Raw genomic sequence first — 23,322 nt, 5'->3', positions numbered from 1 at the left:
CCCTCCTCACAGGCTCTGGACCTGGTGTCTTCCATGGCGACACTAGGGCTCTCCCAGTTTGTTTCGGGCCCCACACATCAAGCAGGCCACACGCTGGATTTGATCTTTGGCGCCGGTATAGATGTGATCATGTCTCCTTCGATGAAGGTGCCATGGTCTGATCACTACGCTCTGAAAGCCAGGATTGACTTTCCACCCCCACCCTGCTTAGGTGGCGAGCCGATTTGGGCTCGCCCGCAGAGGCTGATGGACCCTGATAGATTCCGTCAAGCCTTGCGGGACCTTGCTCCCCCTGGCGACTCATTGACTGAGCTTGTTGAGGGCTGGAATACCCAGCTCCTGGCAGCCATCGATGAGATCGCACCTAAGCGCCCTCTGCGACCCCGCAGAAACCGGGCTCCCTGGTTTACCGAGGAGCTTCGGAAAATGAAGCGGGACCTCAGACGGCTAGAGCGAGTATGGCGGGGTGCCCGTGACGGAGCCTCAAGAACATCTTATAGGGTTTTTATGAAAACCTATGAGATGGCAGTGAAGGCCGCTAAGAAGTCTTACTTCTCGGCCTCCATTGCATCCGCTAGCTCTCGCCCGGCGCAATTATTTAGTATAATTCGGTCTTTAACGTCCCTTGAAGGACAGCCAAATTTAAATAACAATCTGACACACAGCTGTGAGGCATTTGTGAGCTTTTTTGCGGAAAAGGTCCTGTTGCTCCGCCATGACCTCCCTGCCAATTTGGACACAATAAAGGAACTGGAGGCCCCTCGACTGTCCTCGGGTCCAGTATTGGACCACTTTGACCGGATATCTCCAGCCGATGTGGACAGATTCCTCCAAGCTGGAAAGCCCACCACCTGTCCTCTTGACCCGTGCCCGTCATGGCTGATTAGAGCGTGTCCAGACGAGGTGCGGGCCCCCCTGGGGGATATTATCAATTTGTCCCTTGGCACCGGGACATTCCCAGGGGAACTGAAGGAGGCAGTGGTGCGTCCGCTCTTAAAGAAAACATCATTAGATCCCTCAGATCTATCCAATTACCGCCCGGTCTCGAATCTTCCATTCCTGGGTAAGGTGATTGAGAGAGCGGTTGCTGAACAGCTTGGTAGGTTTCTGGATGAAACATCTGCTTTGGATCCATTCCAGTCCGGCTTCCGCGCTGGTCATGGGACCGAGACGGCTCTGGTCGCCCTAACAGATGATCTCCGCAGGCAGCTGGATCGAGGTGGGTCGGGGCTGCTGATTCTTCTAGATCTGTCAGCAGCCTTTGACATGGTCGATCACGAACTCCTGGACCACCGCCTTGCCGACGTGGGGATCCAGGGCACAGTCCTTCAATGGCTGCGCTCGTTTCTCTCTGGTCGGGGACAGAGGGTGGCGCTTGGGGGGGAATTGTCATCGCGCCACTCCTTGGTGTGTGGAGTGCCTCAGGGTGCGATTCTCTCTCCGATGCTTTTTAACATCTTTATGCGCCCCCTCGCCCAGCTTGTCCGGAGTTTTGGGCTGGGTTGCCATCAGTATGCTGATGACACCCAACTCTATCTGTTGATGGATGGCCATCCTGACTCGGCCCCAGACACACTGACCAGATGTCTGGAAGCTGTGGCTGGATGGTTACGTGGGAGCCGGTTGAAGTTAAATCCTTCGAAGACAGAGGTCCTCTGGCTGGGTCGGGACGATATGGGATTGAGGGGGCAACTCCCATCTCTTGCGGGGGTGCAATTAGTGCCAGCACCGTCCGTTAAGAGTTTGGGTGTAATCTTCGATACCTCCCTTTCTATGGAGGCGCAGATTACAGCTATAACAAAGGCGGCATTTTTTCATCTCCGCCAAGCTAAGCAGTTGGCCCCTTATCTCTCTCGCCCTGACCGAGCCACTGTGATCCATGCGACGGTCACCTCCAGACTGGATTATTGTAACTCGCTCTACGTGGGGCTGCCCTTGAGACTGACCCAGAAACTCCAGCGGGTGCAGAATGCCGCGGCGAGACTCCTTATGGGGTCTTCGCTGCGAGATCACATTCATCCGGTACTATACCAGCTGCACTGGCTCCCGGTGGAGTACAGGATCAGGTTTAAGGTGCTGGTTTTAACCTTTAAAGCCCTATACGGCCTAGGACCCTCGTACCTACGGGACCGCCTCTCCTGGTATGCCCCACAGAGAAACCTACGGTCTGCAAATAATAACATCCTCAAGGTCCCAGGCCTCAGAGAGGTTAGGCTGGCCTCAACTAGAGCCAGGGCCTTCTCGGCTGCGGCTCCAATCTGGTGGAATGCTCTGTCACAAGAGACTAGGGCCCTGCGGGACTTGACATCTTTCCGCAGGGCCTGCAAGACAGAGTTGTTCCGCCAGGCCTTTGATCAGGGCGCAGCCTGACTCCCTCCTCTGGCAACCTGCACAGAACTTTGCTTAATTGGTTGCCATCAATTTGATTTAATTAATTTTTATAATGAAATATTTTTAGATTGTGTGATTATTTGATTTTTTGATTATTTGATTGTTGTTAGCCGCCCTGAGCCCGGCTTCGGCTGGGGAGGGCGGGATATAAATAAAATTTATTATTATTATTATTATTATTATGCATGTACAGTGGTACCTTGGGTTACATACACTTCAGGTTACAAACACTTCAGGTTACAGACTCCGCTAACCCAGAAATATTACCTTGGGTTAAGAACTTTGCTCCAGGATGAGAATAGAAATCGTGCTCTGCCGGCACAGCGGCACGGCGGCAGCGGGAGGCCCCTTTAGCTAAAGTGGTGCTTCAGGTTAAGAACAGTTTCAGGTTAAGAACGGACCTCAGGAACGAATTAAGTACTTAACCCAAGGTACCACTGTACTACATTTAAGACATACAGTTTCAATATTTTTATTTTTTATACTATGTAAACTATTAACATTTATTGTTATCGTGAGCAGCAGGGCTGAATGTGGAAATTGTTTTTGTTTTTAACTTATTGAGATTTCTTCATGTGCCTCCTCCATGAGAGGTCCAGAGGGTGACAACATGGGAAAAGGCCTTTTTCTGCAGTGGCTCTCCATTTTGGGAATGCTCTCCCTAGGGAGACTTGCCTGGAACTGTCAATAAACATCTTTAGGCACCAGGCAAAAACATTCCTCTTCTTCCAGGCCTTTGTCTGATTAACATTCTATGTCCTTTTAAAAGTGTTTGTGGAAGATGGAGTTAGGCGCTATACAAATTTGATAAATAAGAATAAGAATAATATTTCTGTCTTTATAAGGGCCAGACTACAGATTACATGGAAACTGTAGCTTAATGGCCCTTTTCTGGGGTGGGAAAATTGGGGGCTGGGAAGGGGCATTTAACCCTCTGCCTGACATTTTCTTGCTCTAAGTTGGCTCCTCACTACCAGTGACATTTCCTTCTGCAGAGCTCAAATGTGTATCTGGAATCGGCTTTCATCTCACTTCGTTCTTTTTGCTATTGGTATGCACCCTCGTTCCTCCAGCTGCTCAGCAAGAAAGTTTCCTTGCTGCTTTGTACCCACTTGGCAATCTGGACTTGAGAGACCTTTCATTCTGTTTAATAATTCTGTCACAATTATAAGGCAATTAGGTTACAGTGCTTTACTGACCTCCCACTGATTTTGTCTTCAAATGGACAGGCTTAGCTTTGCTTGCTGCATAACATTTCACAGAATGAAGAAGTTTGGCTGAAGTTTGGCTGCTCAGCTTCCTTACACATTCCCTTATGCAATGAGCAACCCCCTACCAGCTATTTAAGGGACCATTTAAATAGCCAACACATTGCAGAGAACACAGCAACCCATAATAAGCTACTGTCAACACAATTTTGTTGAGTTTTGCCCCCTGCTTTTGTTCCAATTTGAATTCATCCTTCACGAACACTATGGACCGAAATGGGGCACAGATAGGAGTTTATAGGAGTGCTGTGACTCGTTCTAGTTTGAGCTGCCTGATTCACACACTCAGCACATGTGGCAATTGCACCTGTAGCTTTGGCAAATGACCTGCAGGTCTTTCTTTCTTCTTCTTTCCAGCTAATGGAGATTGGAAATGGTCCAAGTGCCCAATTTACTGTATATTATGACGCTTCAGACTGTTTCTATGTATTTATTACAGATGCTTAGATCCTACTCATTGGAGGCTGGTGCCCCATTGGGACTCAGAGTGTGTCAAGGACAGGCAGGGCTCTGACAAGTGTGTGACAGGAGCGAGCCAGCAAAAACAGGATCTGCACAGGGGAATCAGGCCGAATGAGCACAGCAACTCATCTCCAGCAGGTCTTGACTCTAGGAAGCAGTTGCTTATCTTGGGGTATAAATTTATGTCCAGGCATGCATACCTGGGTTTAAAATACACAGAAGTGTGGAGGGCAGGTGCATTAATTTTTCTTGAGTGTTCCTCTTTAGAAGACACACTGGGGTCTGAATCTAATTTTCACATGTGATGAACAATAAATCCATATGCCCTTTATTTTTTTTTACTTGAGTACAAAGCAAAAAATAAAATTACCATAACAGAGTTATTGTAGAGTAATCAGTGTGGGTAGCTGCCCATAAGCTTGCATATTATATATGGAACATGCTGTATTTCAAAGAGAAACATGCCCCTAAACCCTCAATTTCATTTCTAAAAAATGAATAAGCTGATTAGATATTTCACATGCACTGAACTCTCTGGCTCATGTCTGATACAGATGTCTAGCTGTGATTTTTAAATGTTCCTTTTCTGGTGAATTTCATTCTGAGAGCTGTTCCTAGATAAATGTACAGCCAAGCTGAATGGCATGCAACGTTGCATAATAGCATGTGCATTGACGTCATATGTCAGTATTGTTAAGTTAGTAGGAGTCTTGCCTGCGGGCCACAAGGTTTTTGGTGCCAGTTCCATTCCAGGATTATGGATCCATGTGCATACTGACACTAGTAATCTGTCTGGGAAGAGTGTGCTGTTGAAAGCACCTCTCTGCTTTTTAAAATACCAGTAGTTCATCCTCTCTACTCCTCTCCACTGATAATTCAAGAGGAAGTTAGAGATCAGTATCTTTGAGGAACAAGGAATAACACCAGTGTCCCAAGCAGAAGAAAGGAGGAAAGGGTTACATGTATTTTTAAACTGAGGGTGACTTTAAGTAAATACACTATTGTGTAGTGTGTCTTTTCTTTTTTCTTTTCACTAATGGTTGCAGACCATTTAGGATTGACCTTCATGAAAGTGTTGCTCAGGAAACATTTGAACTTGTTCCTGAATGCCCAATGTTCAAGGTTTGGTATGTCATTGAGACTAGAATGTTTTAACCTGCATTCTAAAAGCAGATCAGTTCATGCAACCTTGAAGTTGACTGGGCCAAGGTGGCTCTTCCATATATAAAAATAGGGGCTAAAAGGATGGTGGACGGGATGTTAAATGCTCTGCTGAAATCCCTTCATGAATGTCCTTTGCTTCCCTTCTTCCATGGATGTTCACAGCCACAATGATCCACCTTCCTGCTCTTCTGTGCCCAGCCAGTAGGCTGATATATAGGGAATTTTCATAAAAATGTAGATCTTCCAATGCTGTGGGAGACAAGATAGCTGTGACTTTTCCTGCATGTGCCCACTTGGATGCTGACTTTTGTGTCTGTTCCTACCTAGAGTCTGGCTCACCATAGCATTGGGTTGAGAAAACAGTGTTCAGTCTGAGGACCACCTTCCTTTCTGGCCAACCTTCTGGCCAACCTTCATGCCAGTTGTGGGCAGAGCCAGAGCAACAGTGGGCACAGCAATGCATGCAAATTTCCCCCTAGTCTCTATGCATGCTCACATCCAGCCCCTGGGCCTGAGGCTGTCTACCCTATCAGAGCATGTGGGGAAGGAAGCAGGATATGACACTGGGAGGGAACAGGTGGAACAGTCAATGAATGCCCCTTGTTTCTGTTTGATCGGGGATCTAAGGTATACAAATTCTTCCCATATTGCAACCTGGCAACCTTCTTCCCACAGATTTCAGTGGAGTTTATTTTTAAGCAATCGTGCTTGCAAGCCTGGTTTTAAACATGCTTTCCTCTATTTGTATAATAAATAAATAAATATTGCAGAGATCTTACAAGGTAATCAATTTCTCCCCTTCCGATTTGAGTTTCCAAGCGCCCAACTTATTTAAAGGACTATGTTGTTGGACAGGTATCACTGTTGGTCTAAGTATGGGAAATGTAACCGATATGCTTTTGTGCTTAATTGAACCATTACGCGTAGTGCTGTATATAAGGAAACCATTACGATTGTAACTAACGCCTTATCTCGGTGGGGAGGGGTGTTATGTAGTGTAGTTTCACCCTGGGCCAACAGGGGGATACTGTATATAGTTTTCACTCAGGTCTGTAGATAGTTTTCACTCAGGTCCGCGTCTGTTATTTTAGGCGGGAACTCTGGGCTGTTGTGGTTACAATGTTGACAGCCGGCTGCCTATAAATACAGGCCGGCTGAGCTCTTCGCAGTCAGTTCTATTCCAGCTTACCATAATAAAGAGCTACTTGAAGAAATCGCTGTGCCGGCTGCTATGTCAACCCACGACCTAACTCTGGCGACGAGGATGGGATGGATGGACATCAGAGCACAGCCAGATGCGGCCAGCCTCTGAACTGAGCTGAATCACTGAGCTGAATCACAGAGCGAAATCACTGAGCGAAATCACTGGGCAGAACCAATTCAGAGCTGACTGTTCTGGCTAGAGCACTGTGTTCCATCCATCGCCCTTCACGCCGGCATCGGGATCATGGCTTCACTTGTGCCTCTACCGCTTTTTGCGCCAGCCTCTGAATCATGGGACTCCTACCTCGCTCGGTTCGACTGCTACCTCCAAGCCAACGAGCTGACAGAAGTATCACAGGAGCGGAAGCGGGGCCTATTCCTCAGCCTCTGTGGGCCTGAGGTGTTTGAGACGGCCCGAGCGTTGGTTGCGCCTGAAGCAGTCCAGGCAACACCATGGGACACGATCCAAGAGAAGCTCCGCAACCACTACGCACCAAAGCCGTCCAAGATTGCTGCCCGCCATGTGTTCTACCACCGGAACCAGGCAGAGGGGGAGTCAATCAACAACTACACCACCGCCCTGCGACAGGCTGCCATGCACTGTGAGTTCCGAGACTTAGACGATGCCCTGATGGATCGAATCGTCTGCGGGGTCCGGGACATCCATCTGCAACGGCGCCTCCTAGCCAAGCCAGACCTCACGCTACAGAAAGCCATTGAGGAGGCTGTGGCCTCAGAAGCTGCTGAACGCTCCGCCCAGGAGATCCGCAAGTCCAGCAGCCCGCGTCTTGCTAGGGAGCCAGTTCCGGTGCATCATGAAGAGGCCAGCAGTGAGGAGGCATCCTCCAGTGAAGACGATGACGTGCACCAGACAAAGCGGGAGCGCAGGAAGTTCCAACAGAAGTCCAAGGGCCAACCGGAATGTGCTGGCTGCGGAGGCAACCATTCCCGTGCCAAGTGTCGATTCAGAGACGCCATCTGTAGGAAGTGTTCCAGAAGGGGCCACATCGCTAAGGTCTGCCGATCGGCTCCGTCTGACACCCCCCCTTCATCGACTCGCAAGTCCAAGTCTTCACTCCAGTCTGCCAAGGAAAGTTGTTTCGCTCTCACCAACTGCCGCTGCCCGTCTGGAACCACGATTGGCCAAACCGACTCGCCTACGCGACGCAAGCTGAACGTCACGGTGCTCATTGAAGGAGCTCCATGTGACATGGAGATCGACACCGGGTCTGCCCTGTCCATCGTGTCATGGAGCACCATCAAAAGACTGGTACCCAGAGTGTCCAAAAGGCAACTCGACTCTCACCGCGTACACCTGAGAGACTACCAGGGAAACGACATTCCCGTGGTAGGCGTTGGCCGGTTCCGGATCGCCTTCAAGGATTTTTCGGGCCTGCTCCGGTTGGTGGTGGTCGAAGGTCAGCGGCCAAGCCTCCTAGGGCTAGACTGGTTTGATGCCCTCGGCCTGGAAGTCACCGGCATCAACTGCATCTCTAACGCAGAGACTGAGGGTCTGGTCAAAGACTTTGCCGAGGTTTTTGACGGCACCTTGGGCCAATATACAGGTACGCCCATCTCCTTTAGCCTTGATCCACAAGTCGCCCCCATCAAGCTAAAGCCACGCCGGGTTCCCTTTGCTCTCAAGGCTAAGGTGGACGAACAACTGGACAAACTGATCGCCCAAGGAGTTTTGGAGCCGGTTGACCACGCAAAGTGGGAAACCCCCATCGTCACGCCTGTCAAGCCAGATGGGTCGGTAAGAATCTGCGCTGACTACAAGTGCACGATCAACAAGGCACTTCAGCAGCACGCTTACCCGGTTCCTGTTGTCCAACACCTGCTGCATTCCCTGGGTGAGGGTAAGGTCTTCGCTAAGCTGGACCTTGCCCAAGCCTATCAACAACTGCCAGTCGATGATGCCACTGCTGAAGCCCAGACGATCGTCACCCACCGGGGGGCTTTCCGTTGCCGCCGGTTGCAGTTCGGGGTGAGTGTGGCTCCTGGCATCTTCCAAAGCCTTATGGAGCGTCTCCTGCAAGGGCTTCCGGGCGTGGTACCATATTTTGATGACGTCTTGATGTCTGCAGACTCACACCAGCAGCTGTTCGAGCGCCTCCGTGCCGTGCTGACCAGGTTCCAGGAGGCCGGGCTCAAGGTAAAGAGGGACAAGTGCCAGATCGCCGTTCTACAGGTAGAGTTCCTGGGCTATCTTATCGATGCCTCCGGTCTTCATCCAACCACATCCAAGATCCGCGCTATCCAGCAGGCCCCCACCCCAAAGAACAAAACGGAGTTGCAGGCATTCCTGGGGCTGCTGAACTTTTATAACATGTTCCTGCCCCACAAAGCCACAGTGGCTGAGCCTCTTCACCGACTCCTTAGCACTAAGACGCCTTGGGCCTGGGGTCATCGGGAGACGGCGGCCTTCAACGCGGTCAAGGCTCTCCTTTCTTCAGACAGTGTGCTGGTACAGTACAGTGAATCCAGGCCGCTGGTCCTTGCCTGCGACGCCTCACCTTTTGGCATCGGTGCTGTCCTTAGTCACCGTTTTCCAGATGGAAGAGAAGCACCGCTCGCCTACTTTTCCAGGACACTATCTCCGACGGAACGGAATTACAGCCAGCTCGACAAGGAGGCATTAGCACTTGTGGCTGGAGTGAAGAGGTTCCATGAATACCTCTATGGCAGGACTTTTGACCTCATCACTGACCACAAGCCACTCCTGGGCCTCCTCGCCGGTGATCGTCCAACTCCACCGGTCCTCTCACCACGCATGCTGCGATGGACTGTTTTCCTGGCTGCCTACCACTACCGGCTCATCCATCGCCCGGGGAAATCGATGGGCCATGCCGACGCCCTCAGCCGTTGCCCTCTTCCAGCATTTGTGGAAGACCCGGCTCCAGCTTCATCGCTCCTTCTGATTGAGGATCTTCCGGCAGCGCCTGTATCGGCTGCCACTGTGGCCTCCACATCTGCCCAGGATCGCACCATCAGCCGGGTGCTCAACTGGGTGTGGAGGGGGTGGCCACAAGGGCCTGTTGCATCGGAGTTCCAGCCCTTCGCAACCAGACAACATGAACTCTCAGCTCATCGCGGCTGCCTGCTGTGGGGAGACCGCGTCGTGATTCCCCAGGGACTCCGTCAGCGCGTCCTGGAGGCTCTGCACGTTGGCCACCCGGGAATTGTCAAAATGAAGGCGTTGGCTCGGTGTTACGTCTGGTGGCCTAATATGGACGATGCCATCACTGCCTGGGTGTCCGCCTGTCAAGCGTGCCAGGAGTCGAGGCCTGCACCACCGGCAGCTAAGGGACACACCTGGGAGACGCCAAAGACACCCTGGTCGAGGGTGCACATCGATCTGGCTGGCCCCTTTCACGGCCGGACCTTTATGGTAGTGGTGGACGCCTATTCCAAATGGCTGGAGGTCGCCCTGGTGCCCTCCACCACTACCGAAGCTGTCATCCGGGTGCTGCGAGGCCTGTTTGCAACGCATGGGTGTCCTGATGTCCTTGTCTCTGACAACGGACCGCAGTTCACGTCAGGCACGTTTGAGCGGTATCTTTTGGGACTGGGCATCCGCCATGCCCTAATGGCACCCTTTCATCCATCCAGCAACGGGCAAGCGGAAAGAATGGTGCGCTCGACAAAAGAGGCACTGGCGCGCCTGGACCGGGGAGACTGGCATGAGCGGGTCGCCGAATACTTGTTCGTGCAACACATCACCCCTCATGCGGCCACAGGGAGGAGTCCTGCTGAACTGCTTATGGGCCGCCGCCTCAGGTCACCGCTCGACCGGCTACACCCAGACTTTGCCGTGGCTGAACCCCCAGGCTGTGCCAACGCACCACGGTCATTTGTCCCAGGAAACCAGGTCTTTGCCCGGAACTATGTGGGGGACATCCCTTGGGTGCCAGCCACAGTAGTGGGAGTCACTGGACCTCGCTCGTACCAGGTGGCACTCGAAGACGGACGCTTGTGGCGATGGCACATAGACCAGCTTAGGCGCAGGGTTGGGGACTTGGACACTACCGAGGTGCCCCCAACTGCGCTTGCGGCTCCAGAGGAGACACGTACAGATGGCGAGGCCCCACCTACACCTCCCTCGCAAGCTGCCAGCGTGGAGCCGAACCAAGCCGTTTCAGAACAGACTCAGACCACTCCACTTGCGGAGGCTCCACCCACAGCAGCGGATCCAGGGGAGTTGGTTCCAACGCCACCTAGGGTCGCACCACAGCCTCAGCGAGAACTGTGTGGCCCTCCGGACTTGGCTACCAGTCCCCGGCGGTCTGGCAGAGTTTCCAAGCGCCCAACTTATTTAAAGGACTATGTTGTTGGACAGGTATCACTGTTGGTCTAAGTATGGGAAATGTAACCGATATGCTTTTGTGCTTAATTGAACCATTACGCGTAGTGCTGTATATAAGGAAACCATTACGATTGTAACTAACGCCTTATCTCGGTGGGGAGGGGTGTTATGTAGTGTAGTTTCACCCTGGGCCAACATGGGGATACTGTATATAGTTTTCACTCAGGTCTGTAGATAGTTTTCACTCAGGTCCGCGTCTGTTATTTTAGGCGGGAACTCTGGGCTGTTGTGGTTACAATGTTGACAGCCGGCTGCCTATAAATACAGGCCGGCTGAGTTGTTCGCAGTCAGTTCTATTCCAGCTTACCATAATAAAGAGCTACTTGAAGAAATCGCTCTGCCGGCTGCTATGTCAACCCACGACCTAACACAGCCCCTGGGCCTGAGGCTGTCTACCCTATCAGAGCATGTGGGGAAGGAAGCAGGATATGACACTGGGAGGGAACAGGTGGAACAGTCAATGAATGCCCCTTGTTTCTGTTTGATCGGGGATCTAAGGTATACAAATTCTTCCCATATTGCAACCTGGCAACCTTCTTCCCACAGATTTCAGTGGAGTTTATTTTTAAGCAATCGTGCTTGCAAGCCTGGTTTTAAACATGCTTTCCTCTATTTGTATAATAAATAAATAAATATTGCAGAGATCTTACAAGGTAATCAATTTCTCCCCTTCCGATTTGAGGCTCCTCTGAGCATTGAGAATTCAGGGCCCAGAGGAATTTGTGTTAGAAAGTTCTAATACAATGGCACAAAGAAAAGAAGAAGAAGAAAAAGAGGTCAAATGGGAAGTAGAACCCAGCTGGATTTCTACTCCTGCCTTCCCAAATATACTTTATCCTGTGCTACAAATTGAAGCACCTTCTCCTAGTTCAAGGACAGGAGTGAAATATATCAAATTGAACATATTCACCTTCATCTACTTTTTTTTTCTGGAGGAAAAGCTCTTTGAGACAGATTTCTTGAAGGAGAAAAAATAAAGTCCCTGCTGTAGAGAGCAGCGAATTAAAAGTTAAATTTTGAGTGAAGCGAGGTTATTTGGTACAGATGTGTCTCTGCTGATATTCATTTCAGAGTACATGAAATTAACAAAATGTCCTTTGGAAGAAAATCCATGGTGCTCCAGCACATATAGAAAGTCTTCTTAAAATGCTAAAAATAAACCCTAAAAAGCTATTTGATTCAATTTCCTCCCTCTGTTCTGGTCTGTAGTTAAAGGTGTGAACAGCATGGCTAAGTTCAGATTCACTTTATTACATATTCACACACAGCGTGCAAGGAACACACCTATAGGGAAGCTAGAATTCATTAAAAGAACTAGCGAAAGGGCAGACACAAAGGCAACTCCCCCCTTGAGATATATACCAACTTTTACCTGCCGTTTTCATATATAGATCTATGAATGTAAATCTTCTTCTTTCATAGATGAGATTGTTAGCCACACCATCACATTACCCCAACTTCTGTTCCTCACGTGCCTTGTACCATTCAACACTGGCAACAGAGAGATCTCAACTTGCAACTGCATGAGAGCAAGGCACCCCCAATGACCACTGTGCTCTCATGGGGGGGAAAGGGGGATGTCCCAGTTTTTCTGGGGCCATTGATGATTATGTAAGTATCAAAGGTCAAGCTAAAGAGGCGTGTCTTCCCCATCCAGCAAACAAATACATGCCCCCAAGCTTCTAAGGGCAGACAGACTATTGAGAAGGCCACCCGCTGCTGATCTCAACACCTAAGAGTGTTTGTAGGGAAGGAGATGGTCTTTTAGAAATTTGGGGCCTAAGCTATTTACAGCTTTAAACACCAACATTGAGCTGTGTCCAGAAATGAACTACCAACTCATGCAGCTGTTTTAAAATAAGGATTATACTGTATGAGATCTCAATGGAGACTGGGGGGCTGTACTTGCTTCTGGGCAACTTTGCAAAGGCCACATGCCACCGATTGGGTTGCGCCAGAGGCAAATGTGGGCAGAGCAGCGGGTGTGAATTTTACGTTTGTACAGCAGGCTGCTAAAACCAAATTAATAAAAAAAAACTTCATATAACAAAACTGGGAAGTACTAATGGGGTGTGTGTGTCTGCAGGCACATGGATGCTCCCAGGCACCATGTTGGGGAGCCCATAAATATACGGGTAATCAATGTACAGTGGTACCTCGGGTTACAGATGCTTCAGGTGACATACGCTTCAGGTTACAGACTCCGTTAACCCAGAAATAGTACCTCAGGTTAAGAACTTTGCTTCAGGATGAGAACAGAAATTGTGTGGCGGCAGCGGGAAGCCCCATTAGCTAAAGTGGTGCCTCAGGTTAAGAACAGTTTCAGGTTAAGAACGGACCTCCAGAACAAATTAAGTTCTTAACCCAAGGTACCACTGTAGTTCCTTCCAGATGTTGTTGGACTACAGTTCCCATTATTCCTCACCATTGGCCATTCAGGCTGTGATTGATGAAAGCCAGAGTCCAACAACAAGTGTGAAGTATCACATTGGCTTCCCCAGCTTAGAAAAGAACAACATATTCATTTAAAACTCTAAGCCTTTTATCAGGCCTTTGGCTTTTATCATGGGTGGGATTTTAGTTTTTTATATTTAGAAAAACCTGAATTGTCCTTTAGGTTGTTCTAATGCTGGTTTTAATGTATGTATGTGTTCGTATGTGTTTATTGTAAGTCACTTTGAGTTGCCATGGCATTAATAGTGACTAATAAATTTGATAAACAACACCACCACTAAAAAGTAGCTCATTGAGAGAAATCCTATTTTAAATTTGGTGCACAAGCAAAATTGAACATTTCTTATTTTGTTCTTTATGTGGTGTGTATTCCTCTCTCCCGCCCCCTCCTTCCCTCTATTCATTGGTTTCATTTGTCTGAACCCTGGAAAATTAGTTCAGTGATGCTGTGAGGAAATATCAAATATGAACAAGATACAATATGTCAGAAGATCTGATACTGATTTCTTTTAACATTTATTTGGATTTTGTCATTTGATTTGACTTTAGTCACAGGTGTCTCCCAGAACAAGCAAAAAAGTTCCCAGTACAGATGTTTATTTATATGATAATTCCACATTAAAATTCATTCAAAAAATAAAGCACTCCGATTATGTAGGCTACCTTGAATCTGTGATATTTCAGTTGCTCAAAGGAATGTCAGAGGAATGTGCTAACTGTATGAAGGCAGCAGTTGCTCAGGCAGCTGAAGCATGAACTGAATCTGTCAAGCAAAATTAGCCTAATATGGTCAAATGGCTTCTGTTTTTTTTTTTAAAAAAAAACATAGACAGCCAACAGAGAGAAATAATATTTCCCCCCTACCATTTTAGCATCAAAAGACTCATTCAGAAATTCATCGAGAAACGCTGTTAGTCGAGAAGCATATCTTGGAAACTGAGTAACGAAATGGTAGTTGAGATGACCAAACCTTACTCTCCTATTTTGTACCAAAGCACTGGTTTGCGCTGGTCTTTCCAATGAGCCACAAATCGCAGAAAGGATTATTTCAATGGTTGATGAGATGCACTGATCCCAAAGGCTGATTTCCCTTTCTTCTCAAATCACCTTGCACTGTAATAGCTCAGCCTTTTGTTTGCTCAGTGTGGGGTTTTTTCCCCCTCCCACATTGGCCCTCCAGATATGAAAGGAAGTGAGTCATTTTTTTTTCTATATTGAGCAAATGGCATGACACGCAGATAAGAGCCCAAATATGCACGAATCAAGTAAACAACCAATAACCTTTTGAAATCTGCACTGGAATTTTCCCTCATTTAACTTCAGCCAGTTTCCTTCACCCACCTTCACTTGTGATGTAAAGAGGTCACTTCGGACACATTTAAAGGTACATTATCTCAGACAGTTGGTTTATAACTGTGAGAAAGCCTTATTTTAACAATACAGTGGGACCTCTGATTGCGAACGGGATCCGTTCTGGAGGCCCGTTCACAACCTGAAAAGAACGCATCTGCGCATGTGCGTGATGTCATCTTGCGTGTCTGTGCATGCGCGAGCAGCGAAACCCAGAAGTAACCCTTTCCGGTACTTCCAGGTCACTGCGGGACGCAACCTGAAAATGCGCAACCTGAAGCAAACATAACATGAGGTATGACTGTATTGGACAAAATTCACATGGAGTCTGTTTCATCTAGTTCAGCATCCTATTCTCACAGTGACCAACCAGAAGCCCATGGGCAGCCCACAAGCAAGACCTTTGTGATTCCAAGCAACTGGTCTCCATAAGGATACTGCCTCTGACAGGGGAGGAAGAAAACAACCATCTAGCTACTGATTACCTTATCATCCATTCCTTTCTCAGCAACACATTGGAGCAACCCCAAAAAGTCAATCAGTACTTCTCTGCCCCCAACAGTCACATTTTTTTAAAAAAACAAGTATTTAAGATATAATGAAAGAGTGGGATAAATGTAAGGAAGGAAATGTGTTTGGTGTACCTCATCTTGGGTACTGTAATTTAATAAGGAAATTAAACCATGGCTCTTCTTGGAATAAAAATGGCTTGACTAGGTTAAGGCGATTTTGTTTCATGAAATAACAATAAATTCTGGAGAACTACTCCGTGTTTCATAATAAGGTCCATGAATAACAGGTGCATTTTTTCGTAACAATAATGAGATCAGAATTATAACATCCTTTGAACAAATTCCAAAGAGACCCGTTAAGATTAAAGAGCTGGTTTAACAATCAATCCCCCTTCCAGGGGAACTCTGGGAATTGTAGTTCTGTGAGGGGAAGAGGGACCTCCGAACAACTCTCAGCAACCTTATAACAAACCACAGCTCCCAGAAATTTGTAGAAGCCATTCTTATTTCATGTGGGATGGTAGCTCTTTAACATATGGTGTAATGTGGCCTCAGACAACATGGCATTTGCTGTACACACAAATGGGTGATGAATGCTGATGTTTGTTTCTCTCCTGATAAAGAGAAGGCTGCAGCTTGATGCCTGAAAAAAAAAATGCTTTCTATGGAAATAATCAGCTCTTACATTAAGTGTTCTTGGCACACAATAGCCCAAGAACTTGAATTAAGTGGTACATTGATTCCCTCACTCTCTCCTGAGGGTGACCATGGTATTTTTCTTCTGCCTATCTGGCAAGCAGAAATACACAGGTTTTTTCCTTCTAATTATAAAACTGACAGTGTTATCTCAATAATTTCTGAAGACACCAACATAAAATCCTATTCCACTGCCCTCCAGATACTTTTATGCCTTTGCTGAAAATCCCAGCTGAAAACCAACAAATAGTTCTCAGGGATGTTTTGGCATTTCCACAGGAAAAAAAAAATCTGACCCTAAATATACCAGCTTTCTTGGGTCTGTGTAGATATGATTTCTTCTGTTTAAAATGTATCATGAAGTATTATTCACTGAAATTTATGTATGCTGCAATAAAATCCTAACTGAGTAATTTCTATTGGGTTTTAATGTTAATTGTATGTTGAGTAGACCTAAAGGATTTACTATCTTCTCCACAGCTGAATAGATATCACTGGGCTCTGAAATACATTTCAGTGCAGCCATATTTTCGACTCATTGAGACTTTTGCCTTCTTCCGAAACCTTTACACTTCTATGCTTGTTTTGTTAAGCTGTTAAAAGAAAAACCTCCCCCAAAACTAGCGCCTCCGAGCCACTGTACAGAAATGTGCTGTTTAATGTTGCTACCGCTGTGCCAAAATGACTTACTCAGATAGGAAAATGTGTATCCGTGAATTTCACACAGCAAAAACAAAGCTGCAGTAGAAGTGCCTGGAGGCAAAATGGGCTAACTTTAGAATATAAAACTGTCACCCATTTCTCCAGCTTCTCAGAGTTACACTTTGGGATGTCTTGCTTTGTCAGAAAGCAGCAGAAACGCTCACATCCAAAATTCCCCTGGAAAATAGATGTGTCCCTGAACATGATAGCACTTGGTACTCGAGAGGTGCTGCCATTTTTAAAGAGTAAATTCTAACTAGAGTAATGGAGAGGAGAGACTAGCAACCCCCTCAGCATCAGAAAGAAAACTGGGGGAAAGGGGGAAAGGCCAACTATTATCTTATAAGAGAAGGGAAAATATAAATGGCTATATTTTGTTTTGGAAAGTTCTAGGTCTGTCTTGCTCTGAGCATGTCCAGAGTGCTTAAAAAAATCTCTGACACTAAACATTTGAAAAACATGACCACTTTGTGTAATGTTACTATGGGATATAGCTGTAAAGTTGTTGGGTGCCGTATGTATTTGAATATTAGTTGTTGGGAATCACAGGTGGGAGGAGTACTGCTGCGCTCAGACTAGTGTTTTTCTTCAGCCAGAGCACAGTTCTGGCACCTCTCAGGTGGACACAATTATGGGCTGGCAACTGTCAGGCTTCAGGAAATCGGCTTCCTCCTCCGTGGCAGTAGATAAGCAGAACAACGGAAAAGGAGACTTCTTACCAGTTAGAAACTTTAATACAGTGGTACCTCGGGTTAAGTACTTAATTCGTTCCGGAGGTCTGTTCTTAACCTGAAACTGTTTTTAACCTGAAGGACCACTTTAGCTAATGGGGCCTCCTGCTGCTGCCGCGCTGCTGGAGCACGATTTCTGTTCTCATCCTGAAGCAAAGTTCTTAACCTGAGGTACTATTTCTGGGTTAGTGGAGTCTGTAACCTGAAGTGTATGTAAGCTGAAGCGTATGTAACCCGAGGTACCACTGTAATCACAGCGAGAGAACAAAGAACACGGGGGGCCGCTAGGGGCGCCTTGGAAGATGGCGGATAATAACATCTATCCAGCCCGCAAGAGGTAATTTGAGGCTGATTATGGGGAGTAAATCAGTCTCCCTCGTCTCTCCAGGGAATGGAAAGACGCAGTTTTCACCCGCAGATGCCATAAATCACCCCCGAGTTCGGAAGAAGGAGGGGGTGCAAGGCACTGGGTGCACAACCCTCGGCGGGTCTCGGCACTCCTCCGAAGCTGCTTCCAGGAGCGAAACTAGTTGCGTTACTTAAAAGGAAAAATTTGGAGAAAGCTAACGCACATGCTTCGAGAGAGGCAGGTGGTTTTATCTGCTAATAATTTGGCCACTGAAAGGAAGAAGATTGAGACGGAAGATTACATCAAAGTACTACAGACATGCTGGTATGTGTAAGGCAATGGAACGGAAAGGGGGGGAATGACTTTTTATTTCTTGTTTCATGTGATTACCTAATAACCCTCCCCCTCAGAAGATCCGTCACAATAACTAATTGGCAAATGGGGTTAAAAATGAGCTGTGTGGGGAAAAATAATATGAATTTAAAGGTTTTATTCTGTGAAGGACTTGGAAAAACAAAGGCTCCCTTTGTGACGCAGCAAGAATTGAGATTTGATACAGAAGGACAGACATCTGTTGCAGGGAGTTTGGTCTTAGGGAGGGTGAGCCGAAGATTTGTTATTTGGATGGAAATGTGAACTGGAAGGGGCAGCCCTCCTGGAAAAGACTAATTTACGATGCAACAGGTCTGGAAAGTTAACGAACGGACTTTTAGACTGTATTTCACCGGAACGGCAAGATGGCAATTGCCCGCTCGAGTGGAAACACCTGGACTATTGGATGGGAGTGATTCACGAGAGAGCAATACAGAATCCACACAGAAAAATAAATAACTGTTTTTTTAACCCACTTGCGGAGATAACTCAGAGGTGAATGAAAAGGAAAATGAGTAATGACAAGGACTGAGAAGAGGGACTGAAAATATCATTGTAAATATGAAAGCATCAGAAATATTCGAGGATTGGACTCCTGCCGATCAAGAGGCATGGGTACCCCCCACAAAATTTTTACAATTGGGAAATAATTGGATTATATGATGTGTATTGTTATAATTTGGATTAATTGGTTTGATATGTTTAATTTGGTAAATGGAAACTTAATAAAAATATTTTTTTTTAAAAAAAAGATAGAACAAAGAACACATCTCCTATAATGGTGGCACTCCCAATTAAGGCTCCCACCCCCTTCTGTCCCTATTAATCTACGCCACTTCTACGTTTTGTAATCTGAGTTTGTACCCTCTCTACTTTCTGTTCTGCCACTTTCTGAGCTCTCCATGACTTTGGGGGGGGGGGGTGAATGCTGTCCAGAGACTGTGAATCTGTTAACCCTCTCTTTTCCTGTGTTTCTTCTCCTAGCTGTTCCCCATCCAGAATTTCCCAGCTTCTGCCTTCTGAACTATGTCCCTCTGCAAACCACTGTTCAAATCTATACTGTCCTCCTGCTCCTGGGAAGATTCAGGATCCAGATCAGGAGCAGGGGTAGGAGGAGGCTCCCACCATTCCTCCTCAGTGCAGCCCTCCTCAGCACAGTCCCTGACAGCAACTTGCTGCAACAACTTCATGGTGGGTTGTGGCACCTGTTGTTGTTGTTGTGTTTTTTTTTGTCATAAAAAAAGCTTACTATGGGCATTTGGGTGGCCACTGAGAACAGGATGCTGGCCTAGATGGGCTTTTTCCTGACGCAGCATGGCTCTTCTTATCTTTTTAGTTGTGGAGCCCGTAGCTTCATACTTAGCTGCAAAATATTGGCTGGGAAGAAGTGGGATTGAGGGATCAGTGTTAGACCATATGCAGTGCATGCATAAGGCAGTTGCCAGCATCTCCATGACAGGACTGGGAAAACCATCCCAGAGTTTGGTCAGAGTTCAAAGGCTTACTGAAACAAGGCAGGTTTCTATGGTACACCTAGGCTTCATCTCTAGAACATTAATGAAAATTAGTATGTATTAATATTAATGGTTTGATTAAAAATATTATAGTATATTAATATTATGTTGATGCTGATATTAACAAGCGCACTGGTTTAGAGTGTTGGACTCAAAACTGGGAGAACAGAGTTCAAATCCATGAAGCTCATTGGGTGGCCTTGGGCCAGTCATGGTTTTTTGGACTGACCTACCTCACAGCGTTGTTGTGATGGTAAAATAAGGAGGGGAGGAACCATGTCTGTCACCTTGAGCTCCTTTGGGGCAAGCTGGGATATAATTCAAGGAAATAAATACATAAATAATGGGCATGTACTTGGTGTGTCCAAAGAGAATGACAGGAAGAGGTGACTGGAAAGGGACTGAGGCCAGGCTGGGAGAGCTGTATCGGCTGGAAAGCTTGCTAGTACAGCCCTGTTTTGTGATATATTTCAAATAATACTTATCATCAAATGTCAATGAAGTATAGGACTGAGTAATATGGGGGGGATGAATATTATTTGCTTGGAAAAACATGAGGCTACCTTCCACACAGAAGAGTGTGTGAACAGTAGAATGGAGATAATAATAATACACAATGTAACACTTTGAAATCCACACTTCTGTGAACCTTGCAATGCAGTTCTCCTGCCAAGTAATGTGTACAAACATGCATGTGCTAAGATAAAGTAAGCATAAAATTGCATATATTTGCACATATACAAAAAACACACCACATTAGGGAAAACAGAGAATCACATACAGCAATGTGTATATTAGGAGAAATTCGCACTAACACCCTGCTATTGTTTTTAAACCACAAACTGTTGTGGAAATGGGGAGAAATGAACCTAAAACTGGACAAATGAAAAACAGAGAGAAACCTAAATGGACAGATTCACCCATCCCTGCATGACAAACATAAAATGAACAGCTGAGGAGGCTCATTTACTCTGTGCTTTCATCAGCATAGCCATTAAGAAGCTATTGAAGATGGGTTCTGTTATCACTGCCTAACATCCAGTGCAGTAGAGAGTTGGACAACAATGATGGGAAACCAGGGTTCATAATCCACCACCTGGCCATGAAGCTCACTGGGTGACCTTGGGCCAGACACTGCATCTCAGCTTAACCCACCTCGCAGGGTTGTTGTGAGGATTAAATGAGGACGTGGAGAACCATACATGCCACCTTGAGCTCCTTGGAGAAAAGAATGGGATATAAATGCAATAAATAGCCTAATGAACACATACCAGTGTTACATTGCTTATTATTATTATTAATCAGCTTTTCAGCATATCGTCTGGGCTGATTTGTGGCTCTTTTGTAAACAGGTAAACAGTTTAGTTCAATAAATGAGACATTGTTTTCCTCTAAAGTGTGTACCTGAGAAAAACAGCGCACCTGACATTTCCAGATGAATATAGGATATGCGTAAATTAAATATCCCATTTGCTTCTCATAGTGTATTCATACTAGGCAAACAATGAACATTTCCAGGGAGCTAATGTGAAAGGGCCCCAAATGCAAACTATCACACTTTGGCTTTCAGATTTAAGCAATTGTTTTCCCACATCCTTTTCCCTACATAGCCAGCGTTCCTATGAGAGCAATATGCTGAAATCCTCAAGGCTCCTTCAAATACCATCACATTCTGTCTGCAGAAGTAATATAGCAATTTGTCTCCCACAATTTAGATTCACTTTACCCAAGAGCTCCTTAACTGATAGATTACTTTATTCAGTGACATTTTACAAACTGTTTTTTTTAAGGGGGGGGCAGATTCTTAGACACAAAAAAAAAATCAGAGTACAGTGGTACCTCAGGTTAAGTACTTAATTCCTTCCAGAGGTCCGTTCTTAACCTGAAACTGTTCTTAACCTGAAGCACCGCTTTAGCTAATGGGGCCTCCTGCTGCTGCTGCGCCGCCAGAGCACAATTTCTGTTCTCATCCTGGAGCAAAGTTCTTAACCCGAGGTACTATTTCTGGGTTAGCAGAGTCTGTAACCTGAAGTGTATGTAACCTGAAGCTTATGTAACCCGAGGTACCACTGTATATTTGTTTTAAGAGGCTGCAATTTTGTGCATGCTTAAGTGGAAGTTTGTTCCTTTGAATGAAGTGGGACTTGCTTCTGTGTAAACATTTATTCATTTATTTCAGAATGAATAAACTATTCTATATTTTGGAGAATACCTGAGCAGTGTTGCAGCAATAGAGTAGAGAACATAATACGGATCATAAAAACACTTTATAGCAAGTTTTTCTTACTTCTGCTTCCAGTTCCGGGGGGGGGGGGGTTCCCATCTTTGTTGTGCATGGTTAGGAATGGAGCCTATTTCCTTTATTTTCCTTTATTTCATTTAACAAAATCTACATACTTCTTCACTGTGAGAAAATATCTAAGCGGTTTACAAAAATACAACATGAAACATTACGATTCTCAATTAAAAACAGTTAAAAAGAATGTTTAAAAGCATAAGAACTGACTCGTTTTGGAATAAATCATTATCTAGACGCATAAAAATATTAGTCAAAGTTTACTTGCAGAAATTTATTCAATGACATAACAAAACACATTGATACATCCCAAACATCCATACAATGTTGTGCTGTCCCGCACAGGCTCAGCATCTTAGAAATAAATGATACCTCCAAAAATCAAAATGGTGACTCTCTTCCTCCATCCCATCCTGCTTTAGCCTGCCTAAGGCTATGCAGCTTCTTGGAGTGAGCTTTGAAAGAGCCATTGTCACCTCCTTCTGTTCTCTGTGGTGCTCAGATAAAGATTAAACAGGCAGCTCCATTCAAAATGGCAATTGAATACCTTTGTCAAGTGTTAGATGCTAGAGAACAACAATCAGTTAATTATCAACCTGTAAAAGAAATTCAGAGAGATAGCCCCATGGAAAATCCCCATGTTAAACCTTTTCACCAATACACAGACAATTCCCATTTCAGTGTGAATTAAATCAACAATACTTAACACCCCCAAGGATTTGTGCCCAGTGCAACTGAACTGGTCGTGTGCCCCTAAATCTGTTTCTGCCTGGATTCACATCCAAAGTGAGATGGCATATACCAGGGGTCAGCAAAAATTTTCAGCAGGGGGCTGGTTCCACTGACCCTCAGACCTTGTGGGCGGGGGGCAGACGGCAGTGGTGGCAGCAGAGGGCTCCGGAGAGGGGCTGCTTTAAATGGTGGCCGCTCGAGCGACCACACTGCTGCTGCTGGCACCAATCAAAGCCCAGCCCCCTTCCTCCGCAGGGCAGGGAGAAGCCAGGAGGAGGGAAGAAGAAGAAGAAGAAGAAGAAGAAGAAGAAGAAGAAGAAGAAGAAGAAGAAAAGAAGAAGTAGAGGAGGAGGAGGAGGAGGAGTTTGCATTTGATATCCTGCTTTATCACTTACTGAAGGTGTCTCAATGCGGCTAACATTCGCCTTTCCCTTCCTCTCCCACAACAAACACTCTGTGAGGTGAGTGAGGCTGAGAGACTTCAGAGAAGTGTGACTAGCCCAAGGTCACCCAGCAGCTGCATGTGGAGGAGCGGGGAAGCGAATCCAGTTCACCAGATTACGAGTCTACCACTCTTAACCACTACACCACACTGGCCAGGGAGGAGGCGCCACTGCGGTGTGTGTGAGGGAGGGGGGGAAATGGCACAGCCCAAACGATCAGAATCAGATCCATGCAGATCCATGCGACGATTCCTGGGCAGTCTGTGGGCTGGATCCAGAGGGCAATTGGGCCGGATCTGGCCCCCGGGCCTTAGTTT

Source organism: Podarcis pityusensis (assembly GCF_964106645.2).
Source record: "Podarcis pityusensis genome assembly, chromosome: 9".
NCBI classification, from domain to species: Eukaryota; Metazoa; Chordata; class Lepidosauria; order Squamata; family Lacertidae; genus Podarcis; species Podarcis pityusensis.
Note: the sequence above shows the minus strand (reverse complement) of the source record.